We start from the raw sequence: 25,141 nt of genomic DNA, 5'->3' as shown, positions 1-25,141 counted from the left end.
GCTGTTGTTCTGGGATTGATTTGCACTTTTCGACCCAAAGTACGTTCATCTCTAGGAGACAGAGCGCGTCTCCTTCCTGAGCGGAATGACGCCTGCCTGGTCCCATTCTGTTTCTACTTGCGTACTATTGTTTGTACAGATGAACGTGGGAACTTCGGGGGTTTGGAAATTGCTTTGGAGCAGTAGCTTCTTCCTCGCTGAGCGGCCTTTCAGGTTATGTCGATATAGGACTCGTTTGCCTGTGGATATAGATACTTTTGTGCCTGTTTCCTCCAGCATCTTCACAAGGTCCTTTGCTTTTGTTCTGGGATTGATTTGCACTTTTCGACCCAAAGTACGTTCATCTCTAGGAGACAGAACGAGTCTCCTTCCTGAGCGGTATGACTCCTGCGTGGTCCCATGGTGTTTATACTTGCGTACTATTGTTTCTACAGATAAACAAGGTACCTTCAGGCGTTTGGAAATTGCTCCCAAGGATGAACCATACTTGTGGAGGTCCACATTTTTTTCTGAGGTCTTGGTTGATTTCTTTTGGTTTTCCCATGGAGTCAAGCAAAGAGGCACTGTAATTGAAGGTAGGCCTTGAAATACATCTACAGGTACACCTCCAATTGACTCAAATGATGTCAATTAGCCTATCAGAAGCTTCTAAAGCCATGACATACCTTAAGGGAACATTTTGACATTCGCCATATGGTTAGTGAGAAAGTCCACATTGCAAATGTACGGTCCCTTACTAGACGTCCGACAACGTTTCTAAAATTCGTGGACGGCGTCGGGCCGTGCAGCAGGGCTGGATCTTCTGGGAAGTCATCAAACGAAATCTCTCAGACATTCGGTTTCCTCTTGCACTTAGCCATCCCGGATCCGGGATCGTGAATACAGCCTCAAGCTCATTACCATAACATTTTTTACCACAACATTTTCACAAAAAACAGAAAAGCATTCAAATAAAATAATTTACCTTTGAAGAACTTCAGATGTTTTCAATGAGGAGACTCTGTTAGATAGCAAATGTTCAGTTTTTCCTGAAAGATTATTTGTTTAGGAGAAATCGCTCCGTTTGGTGCGTCACGTTTGGCTACCAAACTTAACTCCATAATATCGACTGAAACATGGCAAACGTTGTTTAGAACCAATCCTCAAGGTGTTTTTCACAGATCTCTTCGATGATATATCGTTCGTGGAAGTGTGCCTGCTGTTCTGAATCCCAGGAGAAAATGCCTGCAGCTGAAGATTACGCACCAATTTAGACAAAGGACACGGGACGGACCCCTGGAAAATGTAGTCTCTTATGGCCAATCTTCCAATGATATGCCTACAAATACGTCACAATGCTGCAGACATCTTGAAGAAACGACAGAAAGGGCAGGCTCGTTCCTGGTGCATTCACAGCCATATAAGAAGACAATGGAAAACAGAGCCTCAGAAATTCTGCTCATTTCCTGTTTGAAGTTTCATCTTGGTTTCGCCTGTAGCATGAGTTCTGTGGCACTCACAGATAATATCTTTGCAGTTTTGGAAACGTCAAACTGTTTTCTTTCCAAAGCTGTCAATTATATGCATAGTCGAGCATCTTTTCGTGACAAAATATTGCGCTTAAAACGGGCACGTTTTTTTATCCAATAATGAAATAGCGCCCCCATAGATTCAACAGGTTAATAAAATTTTCAAATGTTGGTCATTTTTCCGCTGTCCCGGTAAATCCCACAAGAGGGCAGATGGAATCATATTGCAAATGTACAAAACATCACCAATCACGACGGAGCCTTTTCCCCTAAACGGAAAAAAGTTGTTTTTTTAAGTTACAGATCCAGTTGCAACATGTTCATACGAATATTTTTAAAGTGTGCTTCGAAGCTCTGCGAGATTTCTGTGATTTTTTGTGATTTTCTGAAATAACACACACTCACTAAACCCTCCGTAAATAAGTCCGTTCTTAACGTAAAGACTTAAAACTCAATATTCTATAAGTGCCTACCCAAAGGAGGATATGTGTTCACTTTCAGCTACCTGTGTCAACCGGAAGTGCCTTAAAATGGTGTCATAGGTTCTGTTTCAAAGGGTCTGAGCTCATAATGAAGCCTGGCCCTAAATTGCAAGTGCTTTTGGGTGACAGCGAGAGAACAGTTAGGGTTAGAAGCACAATTCGACCTCAGGAACATTCCTGAGGTCCTCCCGATCTGTGCAAGCCCAACCTTGACCGTGTGGCATTAACCCTTAAAAGTTAAAATAAGGTGTTTACATCAAACCGTTTTCAATGACTTCTCTCCTCGTAGGAATACATTGCCTGCTCCCCTAATTCAACCTGAAGCCTATGTGGGATATAAATGTCTTATGAACCTGTCTTCGATGACAATCAATCAGGCCACTATGAGGTCTACCTTTGTTGATTCTAAGCTTCCTGGAGCAGCCGGAAGTGGTTAAATTCACCCAAAAGTTATTTTGATGTACAAAACCTGCAAATGTGAAAATGACTGCATTCAACCCTGTGTAGATCAGTCAATTCTTAACATAAAGACTTTAAACTTGTCAGGACCAGGTTACGAACTCAGGTCTCCAGTGTGAGAAACAGTCACTTAGCAAACTGAGCCACTAATAGTCGGCAAAACCCAGAAGATGAGGCAGACACAGCAGTACTTGAGACGGTGTTTTAATAAAGTAAAAAGTAAGGTTCTTCAGGCAAAAATATAAATCCACAACGTCAAAAGTAATAGCAAGAGAAAAAGGTAATCCTCTAAGTCAAAATGTAAATCCACAAGGTGGTAGGTACAGCAGGGAAAAAGCCTCAAAAGATAATCAAAAATAAATAAACGAGAACAAAAACAGAATACCACAAGAGAGTCCAACTGGAGTAACAAATGTTCACAGCATCGCTGTGGCTGGGTGCTAACATTCAAACACAGAGCAAAGAACTGAGGAAAACTAAGGGTTTAAATACATTCAAGTGAAACGAGGCACAGGTGCAAATAATAACTGGAAACAAGGGAAAACAAAAGGGTCAAAAAAGCACAATGCGGGCATCTACTGGCCAAAACCGGAACAATCCTGGCCAAATCCTGACAGAATCCCCCCCCCCCCCCCCCCCCCCCCCCCCCCCCCCCCCTAGGAACGGCTCCTGACGTTCCTACCAGCTTTCTCGGGGTGGAGGGCCCTGAACTGTCGAATGAGGTCAGGGTCCAGTATGTCTTTGGCAGGAACCCAGGAGCGCTCCTTGGGACCGTAGCCTTCCCAGTCCACCAGATACTGCCAGGACCGCTGCACCCGGCGGGAATCCATTATCCGATGGATGGTATAAGCCGGCTGGCCTCCGATAACACGGGGCGGAGGGGGAGGTCTGCCTGCCGGGACAAGGGGAGAAAAAATAACAGGTTTTAATAAGGAAATGTGAAACGTGGGATTAATCTTAAGGGATCTGGTTAAGTGCAGGCGATATGTAACGGGGTTTACTCTCCTGGCAACCTTAATGGGACCAATGTATTTCTGTGACAGCTTGCGAGACTCCACCCGTAGCGGTACATTTTTTGTGGAGAGCCAGACTCTCTGGCTGGGGCGCAGGGTAGGCCCGGGACAGCAATGTCTGTTGGCTTGTCGTTGGTACCGCTGTGAGGCACGCAGAAGATTAAGACGGGTCTTCCTCCACGTAAGCCGACAGCGTCTGATGAACTTCAAGGCTGAAGGCACTCCGACTTCTGCCTCCTGGTCCGGGAACAATGGAGGGGTATAGCCAAACTGACTCTCGTGCGGGGACATACCAGTGGAGGAGGAGCGCAAGGTGTTGTGCGCGTACTCGGCCCAAACAATGAAGGACGACCATGTGGACGGGTTGTTGGAGGCCATACATCTGAGGGCGGTTTCCAGCTCTTGATTCATCCTCTCGGTTTGGCCGCTGGACTCCGGGTGGTACCCTGAAGATAGACTGGCAGTGGCCCCTATGAGTTGGCAGAAGGCCTTCCAAAACCTTGAGGCGAACTGGGGACCTCTGTCGGAAACCATATCTTGAGGAATGCCGAAGACTCGGAACACATGGTTAATTACCAACTCAGCCGTTTCCTTGGCAGAAGGTAACTTAGTCAAGGGGGCGAACCTGGCCACCTTAGAAAACCTGTCAATGATGACTAGGATAGTAGTATTACCATGGGACGGAGGAAGGCCAGTAATAAAGTCCAACGAGATATGGGACCAGGAACGGTGGGGAATAGATAAAGGGTGAAGGAGTCCTTGAGGGCGGAGGAGAGAAGATTTGCCCTGGCAGCACACGGGACAGGCCTTGACGAAAGCGGCAATGTCTTCTTTTATGGTGGGCCACCAGAACATTCGCTGGATGAACTCCAAGGTGCGACCTACGCCCGGGTGGCAGGTGAGGCGAGAGGAGTGCCCCCACAGAAGGACCTGGGTCCTCGCTGCCTTGGGGACAAACAACCGATTGGCAGGACCTCCTTTCAGACCCAGTTCGATAGCTTGAGTTCATCTCACGGTATCCACAACTTGCCACGAGATCGGGGCCACGATCTTAGCGGCAGGAAGGACAGGCATGTCAGTATCTTCTCGAATGGCAGGAGCGTAGACTCGGGACAAGGCGTCCGGTTTGAGATTCTTTGACCGGGCCGATAGGTAAGGATAAACTGGAGTCGATTGAAGAAAAGAGACCATTGAGCTTGTCTGGAGTTCAACCGCTTCGACTGCTGGATATACTCCAGATTTTTGTGGTCCGTAAGCACTTGAAACAGTTGAGAAGCCCCCTCGAGCCAGTGTCTCCATTCCTTCAATGCCATTTTAACCGCTAGGAGTTCACGATCCGCCACATCGTAGTTCCTCTCGGCCGGGGTAAGCCGGTATGAGAAGAAGGCGCAACGGTGGAGCTTCTTGTCTTTACCCCTCTGCGACAGAACAGCTCCAACACCAACCTCTGATGCGTCTACCTCCACCACAAATGGTTAATCCGCAGTCGGTAGTATCAGGATGGGAGCAGAGAGGATGCACTGCTTGAGTCCTTGGAAGGCCGTCTCAGCTTCTTTTCCCCAAAGAAACCTTGCGTTGCCACCCTTGGTTAAAGCTGAGAGAGGGGCTGCCACCAAGCTGAAGTTCTTGATGAACTTGCGGTAAAAGTTTGTGAAGCCCAGGAAACGCTGAACTTCCTTAACGGACTTGGGGGTGGGTCAATCCGCTACCGCCACTACCTTCCAGGAGTCCATTTGGACTTGACCGGGTTCCACTACAAATCCCAGGAATTATACTCGGGAGGAATGGAATTCACATTTTTTTCGGCTTAAAGTACAAATGGCTGTCTAGGAGGCGTTTGAGTACTTGTCTGACATGCTATGTGTGTTCTTGAAGGGAGCTCGAAAAGATGAGGATGTCATCCAAGTAAACGAAAACAAAGATGTTAAGCATATCCCTAAGCACATCGTTTATGAGCGCTTGGAACACAGCCGGGGCGTTGGTCAGGTTCTTCGCCTTCCCAGGCATCCCCCTTTTTGATATAGGACTCGTTTGCCTGTGGATATAGACCATTTTGTACCTGTTTCCTCCAGCATCTTCACAAGGTCCTTTGCTGTTGTTCTGGGATGGATTTGCACTTTTCGACCCAAAGTACGTTCATCTCTAGGAGACAGAACGCGTCTCCTTCCTGAGCGGTATGACTCCTGCGTGGTCCCATGGTGTTTATACTTGCGTACTATTGTTTCTACAGATGAGCGAGGTACCTTCAGGCGTTTGGAAATTGCTCCCAAGGATGAACCAGATTTGTGGAGGTCTACATTTTTTTTCTGAGGTCTTGGCTGATTTCCTTTGGTTTTCCCATGGAGTCAAGCAAAGAGGCACTGAGTTTGAAGGTAGGCCTTGAAATACATCTACAGGTACACCTCCAATTGACTCAAAGGATGTCAATTAGCCTATCAGAAGCTTCTAAGCTTCTAAGCCATGACATCATTTTCGGGAATTTTCCAAACTGTTTAAAGGCACAGCCAACTTAGTGTATGTAAACTTCTGACCCACTGGATTTGTGATACACTGAATTATAAGTGAAATAATCGGTCTGTAAACAATTGTTGGAAAAATTACTTGTGTCATGCACAAAGTAGATGTCCTATCCGACTGCCAAAACTATAGTTTGTTAACAAGAAATGTGTGGAGGGGTTGACAAACAGGTTTTAATGACTCCAGCCTAAGTGGCTGGAAACTTACGACTTCAACTGTATGTACCAGCTCACACTGGGAACCGATTTTCACTCTAGTACCCTTCCCTGGTGGTCTAGTGGTTAGGATTCGGCGCTCTCACCGCCGCGGCCCGGGTTTGATTCCCGGTCAGGGAACTACTCTTTTGCTACATGTTTACTTGTGCAACCTGTCACTATGAATATGGAAGGTTATCGCACATATGTACCAGCTCACACTGGGAACCAATTTGCACTGTAGGACCCTTCCCTGGTGGTCTAGTGGTTAGGATTCGGCGCTCTCACCGCCGTGGCCAGGGTTCGATTCCCGGTCAGGGAAATAGTCTATGCTCCTTGTTTACTTGTGCAACCTGTCACTATGAATTTAGTAGGTTGTCGCACATATGTACCACTTCAAATTGCAAACTGATTTGCCCTGCAGTGTCCTTCCCAGGTGTTCTAGTGGTGCACCAGACCCTCCTGCAGCAAAGCACCCCCACAACATGATGCTGTGCTTCACGGTTGGGATGTGTTCTTCGGCTTGGGAGCCTCCCCCTGTTCGATATAGGACTCGTTTGCCTGTGGATATAGACCATTTTGTACCTGTTTCCTCCAGCATCTTCACAAGGTCCTTTGCTGTTGTTCTGGGATGGATTTGCACTTTTCGACCCAAAGTACGTTCATCTCTAGGAGGCAGAACGAGTCTCCTTCCTGAGCGGTATGACTCCTGCGTGGTCCCATGATGTGGAGGGGTTGACAAACAGGTTTTAATGACTCCAGCCTAAGTGGATGGAAACTTACGACTTCAACTGTATGTACCAGCTCACACTGGGAACCGATTTTCACTCTAAATCAAATCAAATCAAATCAAATTTTATTTGTCACATACACATGGTTAGCAGATGTTAATGCGAGTGTAGCGAAATGCTTGTGCTTCTAGTTCCGACAATGCAGTAATAACCAACAAGTAATCTAACTAACAATTCCAAAACTACTGTCTTGTACACAGTGTGAGGGGATAAAGAATATGTACATAAGGATATATGAATGAGTGATGGTACAGAGCAGCATAGGCAGATACAGTAGATTGTATCGAGTACAGTATATACATATGAGATGAGTATGTAAACAAAGTGGCATAGTTAAAGTGGCTAGTGATACATGTATTACATAAGGATACAGTCGATGATATAGAGTACAGTATATACGTATGCCTATGAGATGAATAATGTAGGGTAAGTAACATTATATAAGGTAGCATTGTTTAAAGTGGCTAGTGATATATTTACATCATTTCCCATCTATTCCCATTATTAAAGTGGCTGGAGTTGAGTCAGTGTCAGTGTGTTGGCAGCAGCCACTCAATGTTAGTGGTGGCTGTTTAACAGTCTGATAGCCTTGAGATAGAAGCTGTTTTTCAGTCTCTCGGTCCCAGCTTTGATGCACCTGTACTGACCTCGCCTTCTGGATGATAGCGGGGTGAACAGGCAGTGGCTCGGGTGGTTGATGTCCTTGATGATCTTTATGGCCTTCCTGTGACATCGGGTGGTGTAGGTGTCCTGGAGGGCAGGTAGTTTGCCCCCGGTGATGCGTTGTGCAGACCTCACTACCCTCTGGAGAGCCTTACGGTTGAGGGCGGAGCAGTTGCCGTACCAGGCGGTGATACAGCCCACCAGGATGCTCTCGATTGTGCATCTGTAGAAGTTTGTGAGTGCTTTTGGTGACAAGCCGAATTTCTTCAGCCTCCTGAGGTTGAAGAGGCGCTGCTGCGCCTTCTTCACAATGCTGTCTGTGTGAGTGGACCAATTCAGTTTGTCTGTGATGTGTATGCCGAGGAACTTAAAACTTGCTACCCTCTCCACTACTGTTCCATCGATGTGGATAGGGGGGTGTTCCCTCTGCAGTTTCCTGAAGTCCACAATCATCTCCTTAGTTTTGTTGACGTTGAGTGTGAGGTTATTTTCCTGACACCACACTCCGAGGGCCCTCACCTCCTCCCTGTAGGCCGTCTCGTCGTTGTTGGTAATCAAGCCTACCACTGTTGTGTCGTCCGCAAACTTGATGATTGAGTTGGAGGCGTGCGTGGCCACGCAGTCGTGGGTGAACAGGGAGTACAGGAGAGGGCTCAGAACGCACCCTTGTGGGGCCCCAGTGTTGAGGATCAGCGGGGAGGAGATGTTGTTGCCTACCCTCACCACCTGGGGGCGGCCCGTCAGGAAGTCCAGTACCCAGTTGCACAGGGCGGGGTCGAGACCCAGGGTCTCGAGCTTGATGACGAGTTTGGAGGGTACTATGGTGTTGAATGCCGAGCTGTAGTCAATGAACAGCATTCTCACATAGGTATTCCTCTTGTCCAGATGGGTTAGGGCAGTGTGCAGTGTGGTTGAGATTGCATCGTCTGTGGACCTATTTGGGCGGTAAGCAAATTGGAGTGGGTCTAGGGTGTCAGGTAGGGTGGAGGTGATATGGTCCTTGACTAGTCTCTCAAAGCACTTCATGATGACGGAAGTGAGTGCTACGGGGCGGTAGTCGTTTAGCTCAGTTACCTTAGCTTTCTTGGGAACAGGAACAATGGTGGCCCTCTTGAAGCATGTGGGAACAGCAGACTGGTATAGGGATTGATTGAATATGTCCGTAAACACACCGGCCAGCTGGTCTGCGCATGCTCTGAGGGCGCGGCTGGGGATGCCGTCTGGGCCTGCAGCCTTGCGAGGGTTAACACGTTTAAATGTCTTACTCACCTCGGCTGCAGTGAAGGAGAGACCGCAAGTTTTCGTTGCAGGCCGTGTCAGTGGCACTGTATTGTCCTCAAAGCGGGCAAAAAAGTTATTTAGTCTGCCTGGGAGCAGGACATCCTGGTCCGTGACTGGGCTGGATTTCTTCCTGTAGTCCGTGATTGACTGTAGACCCTGCCACATGCCTCTTGTGTCTGAGCCGTTGAATTGAGATTCTACTTTGTCTCTGTACTGACGCTTAGCTTGTTTGATAGCCTTGCGGAGGGAATAGCTGCACTGTTTGTATTCGGTCATGTTACCAGACACCTTGCCCTGATTAAAAGCAGTGGTTTGCGCTTTCAGTTTCACACGAATGCTGCCATCAATCCACGGTTTCTGGTTAGGGAATGTTTTAATCGTTGCTATGGGAACGACATCTTCAACGCACGTTCTAATGAACTCGCACACCAAATCAGCGTAATCGTCAATGTTGTTGTCTGACGCAATACGAAACATGTCCCAGTCCACGTGATGGAAGCAGTCTTGGAGTGTGGAGTCAGCTTGGTCGGACCAGCGTTGGACAGACCTCAGCGTGGGAGCCTCTTGTTTTAGTTTCTGTCTGTAGGCAGGGATCAACAAAATGGAGTCGTGGTCAGCTTTTCCGAAAGGGGGGCGGGGCAGGGCCTTATATGCGTCGCGGAAGTTAGAGTAACAATGATCCAAGGTCTTTCCACCCCTGGTTGCGCAATCGATATGCTGATAAAATTTGGGGAGTCTTGTCTTCAGATTAGCCTTGTTAAAATCCCCAGCTACAATGAATGCAGCCTCCGGATAAATGGTTTCCAGTTTGCAAAGAGTCAAATAAAGTTCATTCAGAGCCAACGATGTGTCTGCTTGGGGGGGGATATATACGGCTGTGATTATAATCGAAGAGAATTCTCTTGGTAGATAATGCGGTCTACATTTGATTGTGAGGAATTCTAAATCAGGTGAACAGAAGGATTTGAGTTCCTGTATGTTTCTTTCATCACACCATGTCACGTTAGTCATAAGGCATACGCCCCCGCCCCTCTTTTTACCAGAAAGATGTTTTTTCCTGTCTGCGCGATGCGTGGAGAAACCTGTTGGCTGCACCGCTTCGGATAGCGTCTCTCCAGTAAGCCACGTTTCCGTGAAGCAAAGAACGTTACAGTCTCTGATGTCCCTCTGGAATGCTACCCTTGCTCGGATTTCATCAACCTTGTTGTCAAGAGACTGGACATTGGCAAGAAGAATGCTAGGGAATGGTGCACGATGTGCCCGTCTCCGGAGTCTGACCAGAAGACCGCCTCGTTTCCCTCTTTTTCGGAGTCGTTTTTTTGGGTCGCTGCATGGGATCCACTCCGTTGTCCTGTTTGTAAGGCAGAGCACAGGATCCGCGTCGCGAAAAGCGTATTCTTGGTCGTACTGATGGTGAGTTGACGCTGATCTTATATTCAGTAGTTCTTCTCGACTGTATGTGATGAAACCTAAGATGACCTGGGGTACTAATGTAAGAAATAACACGTAAAAAAACAAAAAACTGCATAGTTTCCTAGGAACGCGAAGCGAGGCGGCCATCTCTGTCGGCGCCTGGTGGTCTAGTGGTTAGGATTCGGCGCTCTCACCGCCCGGGTTCGATTCCCGGTCAGGGAACTACTCTTTTGCTACATGTTTACTTGTGCAACCTGTCACTATGAATATGGAAGGTTATCGCACATATGTACCAGCTCACACTGGGAACCAATTTGCACTGTAGGACCCTTCCCTGGTGGTCTAGTGGTTAGGATTCGGCGCTCTCACCGCCGCGGCCCGGGTTCGATTCCCGGTCAGGGAAATAATCTATGCTCCTTGTTTACTTGTGCAACCTGTCACTATGAATTTAGTAGGTTGTCGCACATATGTACCACTTCAAATTGCAAACTGATTTGCCCTGCAGTGTCCTTCACAGGTGTTCTAGTGGTGCACCAGACCCTCCTGCAGCAAAGCACCCCCACAACATGATGCTGTGCTTCACGGTTGGGATGTGTTCTTCGGCTTGGGAGCCTCCCCCTGTTCCATATAGGACTCGTTTGCCTGTGGATATAGACCATTTTGTACCTGTTTCCTCCAGCATCTTCACAAGGTCCTTTGCTGTTGTTCTGGGATGGATTTGCACTTTTCGACCCAAAGTACGTTCATCTCTAGGAGACAGAACGAGTCTCCTTCCTGAGCGGTATGACTCCTGCGTGGTCCCATGGTGTTTATACTTGCGTACTATTGTTTCTACAGATGAGCGAGGTACCTTCAGGCGTTTGGAAATTGCTCCCAAGGATGAACCAGATTTGTGGAGGTCTACATTTTTTTTCTGAGGTCTTGGCTGATTTCCTTTGGTTTTCCCATGGAGTCAAGCAAAGAGGCACTGAGTTTGAAGGTAGGCCTTGAAATACATCTACAGGTACACCTCCAATTGACTCAAAGGATGTCAATTAACCTATCAGAAGCTTCTAAGCTTCTAAGCCATGACATCATTTTCGGGAATTTTCCAAACTGTTTAAAGGCACAGCCAACTTAGTGTATGTAAACTTCTGACCCACTGGATTTGTGATACACTGAATTATAAGTGAAATAATCGGTCTGTAAACAATTGTTGGAAAAATTACTTGTGTCATGCACAAAGTAGATGTCCTAACCGACTGCCAAAACTATAGTTTGTTAACAAGAAATGTGTGGAGGGGTTGACAAACAGGTTTTAATGACTCCAGCCTAAGTGGATGGAAACTTACGACTTCAACTGTATGTACCAGCTCACACTGGGAACCGATTTTCACTCTAGTACCCTTCCCTGGTGGTCTAGTGGTTAGGATTCGGCGCTCTCACCGCCGCGGCCCGGGTTCGATTCCCGGTCAGGGAACTACTCTGTTTACTTTGCTACATGTTTACTTGTGCAACCTGTCACTATGAATATGGAAGGTTATCGCACATATGTACCAGCTCACACTGGGAACCAATTTGCACTGTAGGACCCTTCCCTGGTGGTCTAGTGGTTAGGATTCGGCGCTCTCACCGCCGCGGCCCGGGTTTGATTCCCGGTCAGGGAAATGGTCTATGCTCCTTGTTTACTTGTGCAACCTGTCACTATGAATTTAGTAGGTTGTCGCACATATGTACCACTTCAAATTGCAAACTGATTTGCCCTGCAGTGTCCTTCCCAGGTGTTCTAGTGGTGCACCAGACCCTCCTGCAGCAAAGCACCCCCACAACATGATGCTGTGCTTCACGGTTGGGATGTGTTCTTCGTCTTGCGAGCCTCCCCCTGTTCGATATAGGACTCGTTTGCCTGTGGATATAGACCATTTTGTACCTGTTTCCTCCAACATCTTCACAAGGTCCTTTGCTGTTGTTCTGGGATGGATTTGCACTTTTCGACCCAAAGTACGTTCATCTCTAGGAGACAGAACGAGTCTCCTTCCTGAGCGGTATGACTCCTGCGTGGTCCCATGGTGTTTATACTTGCGTACTATTGTTTCTACAGATGAGCGAGGTACCTTCAGGCGTTTGGAAATTGCTCCCAAGGATGAACCAGATTTGTGGAGGTCTACATTTTTTTCTGAGGTCTTGGCTGATTTCCTTTGGTTTTCCCATGGAGTCAAGCAAAGAGGCACTGAGTTTGAAGGTAGGCCTTGAAATACATCTACAGGTACACCTCCAATTGACTCAAAGGATGTCAATTAACCTATCAGAAGCTTCTAAGCTTCTAAGCCATGACATCATTTTCGGGAATTTTCCAAACTGTTTAAAGGCACAGCCAACTTAGTGTATGTAAACTTCTGACCCACTGGATTTGTGATACACTGAATTATAAGTGAAATAATCGGTCTGTAAACAATTGTTGGAAAAATTACTTGTGTCATGCACAAAGTAGATGTCCTAACCGACTGCCAAAACTATAGTTTGTTAACAAGAAATGTGTGGAGGGGTTGACAAACAGGTTTTAATGACTCCAGCCTAAGTGGATGGAAACTTACGACTTCAACTGTATGTACCAGCTCACACTGGGAACCGATTTTCACTCTAGTACCCTTCCCTGGTGGTCTAGTGGTTAGGATTCGGCGCTCTCACCGCCGCGGCCCGGGTTCGATTCCCGGTCAGGGAACTACTCTTTTGCTACATGTTTACTTGTGCAACCTGTCACTATGAATATGGAAGGTTATCGCACATATGTACCAGCTCACACTGGGAACCAATTTGCACTGTAGGACCCTTCCCTGGTGGTCTAGTGGTTAGGATTCGGCGCTCTCACCGCCGCGGCCCGGGTTTGATTCCCGGTCAGGGAAATGGTCTATGCTCCTTGTTTACTTGTGCAACCTGTCACTATGAATTTAGTAGGTTGTCGCACATATGTACCACTTCAAATTGCAAACTGATTTGCCCTGCAGTGTCCTTCCCAGGTGTTCTAGTGGTGCACCAGACCCTCCTGCAGCAAAGCACCCCCACAACATGATGCTGTGCTTCACGGTTGGGATGTGTTCTTCGTCTTGCGAGCCTCCCCCTGTTCGATATAGGACTCGTTTGCCTGTGGATATAGACCATTTTGTACCTGTTTCCTCCAACATCTTCACAAGGTCCTTTGCTGTTGTTCTGGGATGGATTTGCACTTTTCGACCCAAAGTACGTTCATCTCTAGGAGACAGAACGAGTCTCCTTCCTGAGCGGTATGACTCCTGCGTGGTCCCATGGTGTTTATACTTGCGTACTATTGTTTCTACAGATGAGCGAGGTACCTTCAGGCGTTTGGAAATTGCTCCCAAGGATGAACCAGATTTGTGGAGGTCTACATTTTTTTTCTGAGGTCTTGGCTGATTTCCTTTGGTTTTCCCATGGAGTCAAGCAAAGAGGCACTGAGTTTGAAGGTAGGCCTTGAAATACATCTACAGGTACACCTCCAATTGACTCAAAGGATGTCAATTAACCTATCAGAAGCTTCTAAGCTTCTAAGCCATGACATCATTTTCGGGAATTTTCCAAACTGTTTAAAGGCACAGCCAACTTAGTGTATGTAAACTTCTGACCCACTGGATTTGTGATACACTGAATTATAAGTGAAATAATCGGTCTGTAAACAATTGTTGGAAAATTACTTGTGTCATGCACAAAGTAGATGTCCTAACCGACTGCCAAAACTATAGTTTGTTAACAAGAAATGTGTGGAGGGGTTGACAAACAGGTTTTAATGACTCCAGCCTAAGTGGATGGAAACTTACGACTTCAACTGTATGTACCAGCTCACACTGGGAACCGATTTTCACTCTAGTACCCTTCCCTGGTGGTCTAGTGGTTAGGATTCGGCGCTCTCACCGCCGCGGCCCGGGTTCGATTCCCGGTCAGGGAACTGCTCTTTTGCTACATGTTTACTTGTGCAACCTGTCACTATGAATATGGAAGGTTATCGCACATATGTACCAGCTCACACTGGGAACCAATTTGCACTGTAGGACCCTTCCCTGGTGGTCTAGTGGTTAGGATTCGGCGCTCTCACCGCCGCGGCCCGGGTTCGATTCCCGGTCAGGGAAATAGTCTATGCTCCTTGTTTACTTGTGCAACCTGTCACTATGAATTTAGTAGGTTGTCGCACATATGTACCACTTCAAATTGCAAACTGATTTGCCCTGCAGTGTCCTTCCCAGGTGTTCTAGTGGTGCACCAGACCCTCCTGCAGCAAAGCACCCCCACAACATGATGCTGTGCTTCACGGTTGGGATGTGTTCTTCGGCTTGGGAGCCTCCCCCTGTTCGATATAGGACTCGTTTGCCTGTGGATATAGACCATTTTGTACCTGTTTCCTCCAGCATCTTCACAAGGTCCTTTGCTGTTGTTCTGGGATGGATTTGCACTTTTCGACCCAAAGTACGTTCATCTCTAGGAGACAGAACGAGTCTCCTTCCTGAGCGGTATGACTCCTGCGTGGTCCCATGGTGTTTATACTTGCGTACTATTGTTTCTACAGATGAGCGAGGTACCTTCAGGCGTTTGGAAATTGCTCCCAAGGATGAACCAGATTTGTGGAGGTCTACATTTTTTTTCTGAGGTCTTGGCTGATTTCCTTTGGTTTTCCCATGGAGTCAAGCAAAGAGGCACTGAGTTTGAAGGTAGGCCTTGAAATACATCTACAGGTACACCTCCAATTGACTCAAAGGATGTCAATTAACCTATCAGAAACTTCTAAGCTTCTAAGCCATGACATCATTTTCGGGAATTTTCCAAACTGTTTAAAGGCACAGCCAACTTAGTGTATGTAAACTTCTGACCCACTGGATTTGTGATACACTGAATTATAAGTGAAATAATCGGTCTGTAAACAATTGTTGGAAAAATTACTTGTGTCATGCACAAAGTAGATGTCCTAACCGACTGCCAAAACTATAGTTTGTTAACAAGAAATGTGTGGAGGGGTTGACAAACAGGTTTTAATGACTCCAGCCTAAGTGGATGGAAACTTACGACTTCAACTGTATGTACCAGCTCACACTGGGAACCGATTTTCACTCTAGTACCCTTCCCTGGTGGTCTAGTGGTTAGGATTCGGCGCTCTCACCGCCGCGGCCCGGGTTCGATTCCCGGTCAGGGAACTACTCTTTTGCTACATGTTTACTTGTGCAACCTGTCACTATGAATATGGAAGGTTATCGCACATATGTACCAGCTCACACTGGGAACCAATTTGCACTGTAGGACCCTTCCCTGGTGGTCTAGTGGTTAGGATTCGGCGCTCTCACCGCCGCGGCCCGGGTTCGATTCCCGGTCAGGGAAATAGTCTATGCTCCTTGTTTACTTGTGCAACCTGTCACTATGAATTTAGTAGGTTGTCGCACATATGTACCACTTCAAATTGCAAACTGATTTGCCCTGCAGTGTCCTTCCCAGGTGTTCTAGTGGTGCACCAGACCCTCCTGCAGCAAAGCACCCCCACAACATGATGCTGTGCTTCACGGTTGGGATGTGTTCTTCGGCTTGGGAGCCTCCCCCTGTTCGATATAGGACTCGTTTGCCTGTGGATATAGACCATTTTGTACCTGTTTCCTCCAGCATCTTCACAAGGTCCTTTGCTGTTGTTCTGGGATGGATTTGCACTTTTCGACCCAAAGTACGTTCATCTCTAGGAGACAGAACGAGTCTCCTTCCTGAGCGGTATGACTCCTGCGTGGTCCCATGGTGGTCTAGTGGTTAGGATTCGGCGCTCTCACCGCCGCGGCCCGGGTTCGATTCCCGGTCAGGGAACTACTCTTTTGCTACATGTTTACTTGTGCAACCTGTCACTATGTCACGCAACCTGTCACGCAACCTTTCGCACATATGTACCACTTCAAATTGCAAACTGATTTGCCCTGCAGTGTCCTTCCCAGGTGTTCTAGTGGTGCACCAGACCCTCCTGCAGCAAAGCACCCCCACAACATGATGCTGTGCTTCACGGTTGGGATGTGTTCTTCGGCTTGGGAGCCTCCCCCTGTTCGATATAGGACTCGTTTGCCTGTGGATATAGACCATTTTGTACCTGTTTCCTCCAGCATCTTCACAAGGTCCTTTGCTGTTGTTCTGGGATGGATTTGCACTTTTCGACCCAAAGTACGTTCATCTCTAGGAGACAGAACGAGTCTCCTTCCTGAGCGGTATGACTCCTGCGTGGTCCCATGGTGGTCTAGTGGTTAGGATTCGGCGCTCTCACCGCCGCGGCCCGGGTTCGATTCCCGGTCAGGGAACTACTCTTTTGCTACATGTTTACTTGTGCAACCTGTCACTATGAATATGGAAGGTTATCGCACATATGTACCAGCTCACACTGGGAACCAATTTGCACTGTAGGACCCTTCCCTGGTGGTCTAGTGGTTAGGATTCGGCGCTCTCACCGCCGCGGCCCGGGTTCGATTCCCGGTCAGGGAAATAGTCTATGCTCCTTGTTTACTTGTGCAACCTGTCACTATGAATTAAGTAGGTTGTCGCACATATGTACCACTTCAAATTGCAAACTGATTTGCCCTGCAGTGTCCTTCCCAGGTGTTCTAGTGGTGCACCAGACCCTCCTGCAGCAAAGCACCCCCACAACATGATGCTGTGCTTCACGGTTGGGATGTGTTCTTCGGCTTGGGAGCCTCCCCCTGTTCGATATAGGACTCGTTTGCCTGTGGATATAGACCATTTTGTACCTGTTTCCTCCAGCATCTTCACAAGGTCCTTTGCTGTTGTTCTGGGATGGATTTGCACTTTTCGACCCAAAGTACGTTCATCTCTAGGAGACAGAACGAGTCTCCTTCCTGAGCGGTATGACTCCTGCGTGGTCCCATGGTGTTTATACTTGCGTACTATTGTTTCTACAGATGAGCGAGGTACCTTCAGGCGTTTGGAAATTGCTCCCAAGGATGAACCAGATTTGTGGAGGTCTACATTTTTTTTCTGAGGTCTTGGCTGATTTCCTTTGGTTTTCCCATGGAGTCAAGCAAAGAGGCACTGAGTTTGAAGGTAGGCCTTGAAATACATCTACAGGTACACCTCCAATTGACTCAAAGGATGTCAATTAACCTATCAGAAGCTTCTAAGCTTCTAAGCCATGACATCATTTTCGGGAATTTTCCAAACTGTTTAAAGGCACAGCCAACTTAGTGTATGTAAACTTCTGACCCACTGGATTTGTGATACACTGAATTATAAGTGAAATAATCGGTCTGTAAACAATTGTTGGAAAAATTACTTGTGTCATGCACAAAGTAGATGTCCTAACCGACTGCCAAAACTATAGTTTGTTAACAAGAAATGTGTGGAGGGGTTGACAAACAGGTTTTAATGACTCCAGCCTAAGTGGATGGAAACTTACGACTTCAACTGTATGTACCAGCTCACACTGGGAACCGATTTTCACTCTAGTACCCTTCCCTGGTGGTCTAGTGGTTAGGATTCGGCGCTCTCACCGCCGCGGCCCGGGTTCGATTCCCGGTCAGGGAACTACTCTTTTGCTACATGTTTACTTGTGCAACCTGTCACTATGAATATGGAAGGTTATCGCACATATGTACCAGCTCACACTGGGAACCAATTTGCACTGTAGGACCCTTCCCTGGTGGTCTAGTGGTTAGGATTCGGCGCTCTCACCGCCGCGGCCCGGGTTCGATTCCCGGTCAGGGAAATAGTCTATGCTCCTTGTTTACTTGTGCAACCTGTCACTATGAATTTAGTAGGTTGTCGCACATATGTACCACTTCAAATTGCAAACTGATTTGCCCTGCAGTGTCCTTCCCAGGTGTTCTAGTGGTGCACCAGACCCTCCTGCAGCAAAGCACCCCCACAACATGATGCTGTGCTTCACGGTTGGGATGTGTTCTTCGGCTTGGGAGCCTCCCCCTGTTCGATATAGGACTCGTTTGCCTGTGGATATAGACCATTTTGTACCTGTTTCCTCCAGCATCTTCACAAGGTCCTTTGCTGTTGTTCTGGGATGGATTTGCACTTTTCGACCCAAAGTACGTTCATCTCTAGGAGACAGAACGAGTCTCCTTCCTGAGCGGTATGACTCCTGCGTGGTCCCATGGTGTTTATACTTGCGTACTATTGTTTCTACAGATGAGCGAGGTACCTTCAGGCGTTTGGAAATTGCTCCCAAGGATGAACCAGATTTGTGGAGGTCTACATTTTTTTCTGAGGTCTTGGCTGATTTCCTTTGGTTTTCCCATGGAGTCAAGCAAAGAGGCACTGAGTTTGAAGGTAGGCCTTGAAATACATCTACAGGTACACCTCCAATTGACTCAAAGGATGTCAATTAACCTATCAGAAGCTTCTAAGCTTCTAAGCCATGACATCATTTTCGGGAATTTTCCAAACTGTTTAAAGGCACAGCCAACTTAGTGTATGTAAACTTCTGACCCACTGGATTTGTGATACACTGAATTATAAGTGAAATAATCGGTCTGTAAACAATTGTTGGAAAATTACTTGTGTCATGCACAAAGTAGATGTCCTAACCGACTGCCAAAACTATAGTTTGTTAACAAGAAATGTGTGGAGGGGTTGACAAACAGGTTTTAATGACTCCAGCCTAAGTGGATGGAAACTTACGACTTCAACTGTATGTACCAGCTCACACTGGGAACCGATTTTCACTCTAGTACCCTTCCCTGGTGGTCTAGTGGTTAGGATTCGGCGCTCTCACCGCCGCGGCCCGGGTTCGATTCCCGGTCAGGGAACTACTCTTTTGCTACATGTTTACTTGTGCAACCTGTCACTATGAATATGGAAGGTTATCGCACATATGTACCAGCTCACACTGGGAACCAATTTGCACTGTAGGACCCTTCCCTGGTGGTCTAGTGGTTAGGATTCGGCGCTCTCACCGCCGCGGCCCGGGTTCGATTCCCGGTCAGGGAAATAGTCTATGCTCCTTGTTTACTTGTGCAACCTGTCACTATGAATTTAGTAGGTTGTCGCACATATGTACCACTTCAAATTGCAAACTGATTTGCCCTGCAGTGTCCTTCCCAGGTGTTCTAGTGGTGCACCAGACCCTCCTGCAGCAAAGCACCCCCACAACATGATGCTGTGCTTCACGGTTGGGATGTGTTCTTCGGCTTGGGAGCCTCCCCCTGTTCGATATAGGACTCGTTTGCCTGTGGATATAGACCATTTTGTACCTGTTTCCTCCAGCATCTTCACAAGGTCCTTTGCTGTTGTTCTGGGATGGATTTGCACTTTTCGACCCAAAGTACGTTCATCTCTAGGAGACAGAACGAGTCTCCTTCCTGAGCGGTATGACTCCTGCGTGGTCCCATGGTGGTCTAGTGGTTAGGATTCGGCGCTCTCACCGCCGCGGCCCGGGTTCGATTCCCGGTCAGGGAACTACTCTTTTGCTACATGTTTACTTGTGCAACCTGTCACTATGTCACGCAACCTGTCACGCAACCTGTCGCACATATGTACCACTTCAAATTGCAAACTGATTTGCCCTGCAGTGTCCTTCCCAGGTGTTCTAGTGGTGCACCAGACCCTCCTGCAGCAAAGCACCCCCACAACATGATGCTGTGCTTCACGGTTGGGATGTGTTCTTCGGCTTGGGAGCCTCCCCCTGTTCGATATAGGACTCGTTTGCCTGTGGATATAGACCATTTTGTACCTGTTTCCTCCAGCATCTTCACAAGGTCCTTTGCTGTTGTTCTGGGATGGATTTGCACTTTTCGACCCAAAGTACGTTCATCTCTAGGAGACAGAACGAGTCTCCTTCCTGAGCGGTATGACTCCTGCGTGGTCCCATGGTGGTCTAGTGGTTAGGATTCGGCGCTCTCACCGCCGCGGCCCGGGTTCGATTCCCGGTCAGGGAACTACTCTTTTGCTACATGTTTACTTGTGCAACCTGTCACTATGAATATGGAAGGTTATCGCACATATGTACCAGCTCACACTGGGAACCAATTTGCACTGTAGGACCCTTCCCTGGTGGTCTAGTGGTTAGGATTCGGCGCTCTCACCGCCGCGGCCCGGGTTCGATTCCCGGTCAGGGAAATAGTCTATGCTCCTTGTTTACTTGTGCAACCTGTCACTATGAATTAAGTAGGTTGTCGCACATATGTACCACTTCAAATTGCAAACTGATTTGCCCTGCAGTGTCCTTCCCAGGTGTTCTAGTGGTGCACCAGACCCTCCTGCAGCAAAGCACCCCCACAACATGATGCTGTGCTTCACGGTTGGGATGTGTTCTTCGGCTTGGGAGCCTCCCCCTGTTCGATATAGGACTCGTTTGCCTGTGGATATAGACCATTTTGTACCTGTTTCCTCCAGCATCTTCACAAGGTCCTTTGCTGTTGTTCTGGGATGGATTTGCACTTTTCGACCCAAAGTACGTTCATCTCTAGGAGACAGAACGAGTCTCCTTCCTGAGCGGTATGACTCCTGCGTGGTCCCATGGTGTTTATACTTGCGTACTATTGTTTCTACAGATGAGCGAGGTACCTTCAGGCGTTTGGAAATTGCTCCCAAGGATGAACCAGATTTGTGGAGGTCTACATTTTTTTTCTGAGGTCTTGGCTGATTTCCTTTGGTTTTCCCATGGAGTCAAGCAAAGAGGCACTGAGTTTGAAGGTAGGCCTTGAAATACATCTACAGGTACACCTCCAATTGACTCAAAGGATGTCAATTAACCTATCAGAAGCTTCTAAGCTTCTAAGCCATGACATCATTTTCGGGAATTTTCCAAACTGTTTAAAGGCACAGCCAACTTAGTGTATGTAAACTTCTGACCCACTGGATTTGTGATACACTGAATTATAAGTGAAATAATCGGTCTGTAAACAATTGTTGGAAAAATTACTTGTGTCATGCACAAAGTAGATGTCCTAACCGACTGCCAAAACTATAGTTTGTTAACAAGAAATGTGTGGAGGGGTTGACAAACAGGTTTTAATGACTCCAGCCTAAGTGGATGGAAACTTACAACTTCAACTGTATGTACCAGCTCACACTGGGAACCGATTTTCACTCTAGTACCCTTCCCTGGTGGTCTAGTGGTTAGGATTCGGCGCTCTCACCGCCGCGGCCCGGGTTCGATTCCCGGTCAGGGAACTACTCTTTTGCTACATGTTTACTTGTGCAACCTGTCACTATGAATATGGAAGGTTATCGCACATATGTACCAGCTCACACTGGGAACCAATTTGCACTGTAGGACCCTTCCCTGGTGGTCTAGTGGTTAGGATTCGGCGCTCTCACCGCCGCGGCCCGGGTTCGATTCCCGGTCAGGGAAATAGTCTATGCTCCTTGTTTACTTGTGCAACCTGTCACTATGAATTTAGTAGGTTGTCGCACATATGTACCACTTCAAATTGCAAACTGATTTGCCCTGCAGTGTCCTTCCCAGGTGTTCTAGTGGTGCACCAGACCCTCCTGCAGCAAAGCACCCCCACAACATGATGCTGTGCTTCACGGTTGGGATGTGTTCTTCGGCTTGGGAGCCTCCCCCTGTTCGATATAGGACTCGTTTGCCTGTGGATATAGACCATTTTGTACCTGTTTCCTCCAGCATCTTCACAAGGTCCTTTGCTGTTGTTCTGGGATGGATTTGCACTTTTCGACCCAAAGTACGTTCATCTCTAGGAGACAGAACGAGTCTCCTTCCTGAGCGGTATGACTCCTGCGTGGTCCCATGGTGTTTATACTTGCGTACTATTGTTTCTACAGATGAGCGAGGTACCTTCAGGCGTTTGGAAATTGCTCCCAAGGATGAACCAGATTTGTGGAGGTCTACATTTTTTTTCTGAGGTCTTGGCTGATTTCCTTTGGTTTTCCCATGGAGTCAAGCAAAGAGGCACTGAGTTTGAAGGTAGGCCTTGAAATACATCTACAGGTACACCTCCAATTGACTCAAAGGATGTCAATTAACCTATCAGAAGCTTCTAAGCTTCTAAGCCATGACATCATTTTCGGGAATTTTCCAAACTGTTTAAAGGCACAGCCAACTTAGTGTATGTAAACTTCTGACCCACTGGATTTGTGATACACTGAATTATAAGTGAAATAATCGGTCTGTAAACAATTGTTGGAAAAATTACTTGTGTCATGCACAAAGTAGATGTCCTAACCGACTGCCAAAACTATAGTTTGTTAACAAGAAATGTGTGGAGGGGTTGACAAACAGGTTTTAATGACTCCAGCCTAAGTGGATGGAAACTTACGACTTCAACTGTATGTACCAGCTCACACTGGGAACCGATTTTCACTCTAGTACCCTTCCCTGGTGGTCTAGTGGTTAGGATTCGGCGCTCTCACCGCCGCGGCCCGGGTTCGATTCCCAGTCAGGGAAATAGTCTATGCTCCTTGTTTACTTGTGCAACCTGTCACTATGAATTTAGTAGGTTGTCGCACATATGTACCACTTCAAATTGCAAACTGATTTGCCCTGCAGTGTCCTTCCCAGGTGTTCTAGTGGTGCACCAGACCCTCCTGCAGCAAAGCACCCCCACAACATGATGCTGTGCTTCACGGTTGGGATGTGTTCTTCGGCTTGGGAGCCTCCCCCTGTTCGATATAGGACTCGTTTGCCTGTGGATATAGACCATTTTGTACCTGTTTCCTCCAGCATCTTCACAAGGTCCTTTGCTGTTGTTCTGGGATGGATTTGCACTTTTCGACCCAAAGTACGTTAATCTCTAGGAGACAGAACGAGTCTCCTTCCTGAGCGGTATGACTCCTGCGTGGTCCCATGGTGTTTATACTTGCGTACTATTGTTTCTACAGATGAGCGAGGTACCTTCAGGCGTTTGGAAATTGCTCCCAAGGATGAACCAGATTTGTGGAGGTCTACATTTTTTTTCTGAGGTCTTGGCTGATTTCCTTTGGTTTTCCCATGGAGTCAAGCAAAGAGGCACTGAGTTTGAAGGTAGGCCTTGAAATACATCTACAGGTACACCTCCAATTGACTCAAAGGATGTCAATTAACCTATCAGAAGCTTCTAAGCTTCTAAGCCATGACATCATTTTCGGGAATTTTCCAAACTGTTTAAAGGCACAGCCAACTTAGTGTATGTAAACTTCTGACCCACTGGATTTGTGATACACTGAATTATAAGTGAAATAATCGGTCTGTAAACAATTGTTGGAAAATTACTTGTGTCATGCACAAAGTAGATGTCCTAACCGACTGCCAAAACTATAGTTTGTTAACAAGAAATGTGTGGAGGGGTTGACAAACAGGTTTTAATGACTCCAGCCTAAGTGGATGGAAACTTACGACTTCAACTGTATGTACCAGCTCACACTGGGAACCGATTTTCACTCTAGTACCCTTCCCTGGTGGTCTAGTGGTTAGGATTCGGCGCTCTCACCGCCGCGGCCCGGGTTCGATTCCCGGTCAGGGAACTACTCTTTTGCTACATGTTTACTTGTGCAACCTGTCACTATGAATATGGAAGGTTATCGCACATATGTACCAGCTCACACTGGGAACCAATTTGCACTGTAGGACCCTTCCCTGGTGGTCTAGTGGTTAGGATTCGGCGCTCTCACCGCCGCGGCCCGGGTTCGATTCCCGGTCAGGGAAATAGTCTATGCTCCTTGTTTACTTGTGCAACCTGTCACTATGAATTTAGTAGGTTGTCGCACATATGTACCACTTCAAATTGCAAACTGATTTGCCCTGCAGTGTCCTTCCCAGGTGTTCTAGTGGTGCACCAGACCCTCCTGCAGCAAAGCACCCCCACAACATGATGCTGTGCTTCACGGTTGGGATGTGTTCTTCGGCTTGGGAGCCTCCCCCTGTTCGATATAGGACTCGTTTGCCTGTGGATATAGACCATTTTGTACCTGTTTCCTCCAGCATCTTCACAAGGTCCTTTGCTGTTGTTCTGGGATGGATTTGCACTTTTCGACCCAAAGTACGTTCATCTCTAGGAGACAGAACGAGTCTCCTTCCTGAGCGGTATGACTCCTGCGTGGTCCCATGGTGTTTATACTTGCGTACTATTGTTTCTACAGATGAGCGAGGTACCTTCAGGCGTTTGGAAATTGCTCCCAAGGATGAACCAGATTTGTGGAGGTCTACATTTTTTTTCTGAGGTCTTGGCTGATTTCCTTTGGTTTTCCCATGGAGTCAAGCAAAGAGGCACTGAGTTTGAAGGTAGGCCTTGAAATACATCTACAGGTACACCTCCAATTGACTCAAAGGATGTCAATTAACCTATCAGAAGCTTCTAAGCTTCTAAGCCATGACATCATTTTCGGGAATTTTCCAAACTGTTTAAAGGCACAGCCAACTTAGTGTATGTAAACTTCTGACCCACTGGATTTGTGATACACTGAATTATAAGTGAAATAATCGGTCTGTAAACAATTGTTGGAAAAATTACTTGTGTCATGCACAAAGTAGATGTCCTAACCGACTGCCAAAACTATAGTTTGTTAACAAGAAATGTGTGGAGGGGTTGACAAACAGGTTTTAATGACTCCAGCCTAAGTGGATGGAAACTTACGACTTCAACTGTATGTACCAGCTCACACTGGGAACCGATTTTCACTCTAGTACCCTTCCCTGGTGGTCTAGTGGTTAGGATTCGGCGCTCTCACCGCCGCGGCCCGGGTTCGATTCCCGGTCAGGGAACTACTCTTTTGCTACATGTTTACTTGTGCAACCTGTCACTATGAATATGGAAAATTATCGCACATATGTACCAGCTCACACTGGGAACCAATTTGCACTGTAGGACCATTCCCTGGTGGTCTAGTGGTTAGGATTCAGTGCTCTCACCGCCG

At 47.2% G+C, this 25,141-nt stretch overlaps 4 non-coding genes across 4 annotated transcripts; all 4 read left to right on the top strand.

The window, feature by feature from the left end:
* Positions 1–21,569: 21,569 nt before the first annotated feature.
* On the top strand, positions 21,570–21,641 carry trnae-cuc (transfer RNA glutamic acid (anticodon CUC)). The gene has a single exon. It is a non-coding gene; the product is annotated as a tRNA-Glu (tRNA).
* Positions 21,642–23,680: 2,039 nt separating this feature from the next.
* trnae-cuc (transfer RNA glutamic acid (anticodon CUC)) lies at positions 23,681–23,752 on the top strand. The gene has a single exon. It is a non-coding gene; the product is annotated as a tRNA-Glu (tRNA).
* A 109-nt stretch (positions 23,753–23,861) lies between these two features.
* Positions 23,862–23,933, top strand: trnae-cuc (transfer RNA glutamic acid (anticodon CUC)). Its single transcript has one exon. It is a non-coding gene; the product is annotated as a tRNA-Glu (tRNA).
* A 984-nt stretch (positions 23,934–24,917) lies between these two features.
* On the top strand, positions 24,918–24,989 carry trnae-cuc (transfer RNA glutamic acid (anticodon CUC)). Its single transcript has one exon. It is a non-coding gene; the product is annotated as a tRNA-Glu (tRNA).
* Positions 24,990–25,141: the final 152 nt, after the last annotated feature.

The sequence above is a fragment of the Oncorhynchus clarkii genome, unplaced genomic scaffold (assembly GCF_045791955.1).
Source record: "Oncorhynchus clarkii lewisi isolate Uvic-CL-2024 unplaced genomic scaffold, UVic_Ocla_1.0 unplaced_contig_2102_pilon_pilon, whole genome shotgun sequence".
Lineage (NCBI taxonomy): Eukaryota > Metazoa > Chordata > Actinopteri > Salmoniformes > Salmonidae > Oncorhynchus > Oncorhynchus clarkii.
Note: the sequence above shows the minus strand (reverse complement) of the source record. Positions and strands in the feature narration are given on the sequence as shown.